Raw genomic sequence first — 2590 nt, 5'->3', positions numbered from 1 at the left:
GGCCAAGGCGGGCGGCGGCGGCGCGGGAGCCGGCGGCAACGGGGCACTGACCTGGGTGGTGAGTGGCGGACGCCTGGGGGGTGGGGGTCCGGCCGCGGCATTGTTCCCGGCCCGCTGCGGGGCAGGAATTCCGCCGGGCCGACTGGGTGTGGGGGTGGGGAGAAGGAGAAAGAGAGGGAAATCCGGTTCTCGGAGCGGGCGCCCCGTCGGGGTTTCTTCCAGCAGAACCCCCAGCTCCCCGCCCCTTTTCTTTCTTCTCTTTACCGCGGTAGAGGCTCCGGCTGCAGGAGCGTAATGTACACTCGAAACTTTGGGGGACAAACCATGGACATGACATGGAGCCCCCGCTTGGTCTTTTTTCCTGTTTCCCGGACTCTTACAGGGCAGTCGGGAATGAGATGATGGGTATGGCAATAATGCATGTGTGTCTCTGTGGGTTAGCGCTTTCTCCAAATATGGCTTAAGAAATTCCCGAGAAAGGTGTGTGTGTATTGAAAATGTAACCACTTCGGATTCTCTGATGTCTCAAAGACGAACGGATTTGGTGGGCGATAGGTCTACAGCAAATTTAACTTGAGCTCGGAAAGTCTCATTCAATTGAAAGCGCATTCGAATGGCAGTTTCACAGCAGTTAATATACTCTAGATTGTCCATCTGTCCGGGCGGGATTGTTAGAAGAAGCGCTCACCTGCGTCAGCATCGCAGATGAAACGGGGTGGGGGCTGAACGGAGAGTGTTGAAGAGGTGACTGAAGTGATTTGTCCTGGAGTTAAAGGATTTCAGCGCCCAGTTCCTGCTGAGAAGTAGAAGAGGGAAGACCTAGAGGGATCCAATTCCCACGGCAGATCGATAATTCATTGGCGTTTCACTTGCTCAGCATCGAGTTCAGACCAGGGTCATTTCCTACACACAAAAAGCCCAGCTCAGGCAAGTGACTAGGTATTCAGGAGAAAAAATAAAAAGCGTTACGTTTTATAGGGACTTTTGATAGATCCTTCCCTTTTCTGAAACACCCAGGGAAACTTTCATATTGACCTTTTTATTAAGTCTTCAATTTCCTTTTGCTTGGGTGAAATTTAGGTGAGTTGAGTCGCCCTTTTGCTGTGTTGATAAGTACTCCCTGTAAAAAGCATGTTGCTGATAGCAGGAAAATATTTTAAACATTTATGTTTTTGTGCCAAGGTGCTTTGCAAAATAACTTGCCTGGCTCTTATGTTGAATCTCTAGGACATTTGTTAGTGGTCCATGTGGACATTTCGGGGGGTGAGGAGGAGGAAATGTATAACCTCAAAAGGATGATTTTTTAAAATTGATGGCCTTTACCCGTTACTAAAATCAAACTTCTGAAAATGGAGTTAGTTTGCCACATGGTTCTCATTCACTATTTGGAAGTGTTGAGGCCTGATCAGTGTTTTCTCTGAGGACTTGTGATTCTATAATGATAAACATGTTGCGCCAAGATTGAATTGGTTTGCTTTAACATTCAATGGCAATATTTTAACTTACTGTTATTTAACTTTGTCGGTAATTAAATGACCACTTTTTCTTTCAAATTCAATAGGAAACTTTCATTTATATAAGAAATTTTGTGAAACTTAAGAGGGTCTTATTTAATATCAGAAAAATTCATTTGAAACTAAAATTGATTTATTGATTAAATACTTTTTGTTATAAAACTATATGGGAAATGTAGTAAAATAAGGAGAAAGTCACTTAGTCTTTTATTTATAGATTATATTCTCTTGTCGAATTAGCTTATTAAAAAATTACCCCATAAGTCCACTTTAAGATATGATGCTGCTTTAAACGTTAAATCAGATTATCTGAACATCTTTATGTCTATAATATACACCATTTATCATAGACTAGTTTAATTTTATGGAAGACAATAGAGGTGATTATGAGCATGGACTTTGATGTGAGATTGAGGTAGAGTCATATTCTGTCTCCAACACATGTAGTCAATGCGACTTTGCACAAGGGACCTAATCTTTCTAAGCCTGTGTTCTTATCTGTAAAGTAAGGTCACATTGAAAATTAAGTGAAATGACATCTGTAGCACAGTGCTGGGCTTACCAAACCTTTGTTTTTATTGGTGAAGTTCAAGAAATGCACACTCAGAATAATCAAATTGCCTTACATAAAATATCTTTAAGCCAGGGCGAAAGCAGATCATTAACTTGGAAAGAGTTCAGGAGTTTGTTGCAGTGGTCATCTATTTCTGAAGGGTAACTTTGCTTTATTGAAACTGATGTTATATTGCCACCTGCTTGTGGGCAACAGGAAAAATTAAAAATGTAATTTGTCCCCGATATCATTATTCTTTTAGGGGTGGGTGAGTAATGCTGTCGTGAGTCGCTGGTATTAACTTCTATTGGGATGCATGCCAGCATGTAGTGTTAACGTTGTCACTACATGAAAGTTTACATTACAATGCCTGAAATCACAAAGCAAAGTGGTTTAAGATTGACATTAACTTCTCCTTTTAAGTGTATTTGGTTTGTGTTGGATTTGTAGTACTAAAATTTTTTAAAAAGTGAAAAATATAAATATAGTAAAACTATTTTGAGTTAAAATTGACAGCAGCTAT

At 41.1% G+C, this 2590-nt stretch overlaps 1 protein-coding gene across 2 annotated transcripts in view; it reads left to right on the top strand.

Moving 5' to 3' along the window:
• Positions 1–6: 6 nt before the first annotated feature.
• Positions 7–2590, top strand: part of TOP2B (DNA topoisomerase II beta) — a 58119-nt gene continuing 55535 nt past the window's right edge. For both annotated transcript variants that reach the window (XM_011358180.2, XM_023532267.1), the window contains exon 1: positions 7–58. The gene's annotated coding sequence lies outside the window, so the exon portion shown is untranslated. The remainder of the gene's footprint in view (positions 59–2590) is intronic.

The sequence above is a fragment of the Pteropus vampyrus genome, unplaced genomic scaffold, assembly GCF_000151845.1.
Source record: "Pteropus vampyrus isolate Shadow unplaced genomic scaffold, Pvam_2.0 Scaffold1, whole genome shotgun sequence".
In the NCBI taxonomy this organism is placed as follows: domain Eukaryota; kingdom Metazoa; phylum Chordata; class Mammalia; order Chiroptera; family Pteropodidae; genus Pteropus; species Pteropus vampyrus.
The sequence above is the reverse complement of the archived record's forward strand: the minus strand, read 5'-3'. Positions and strand labels throughout refer to the sequence as shown.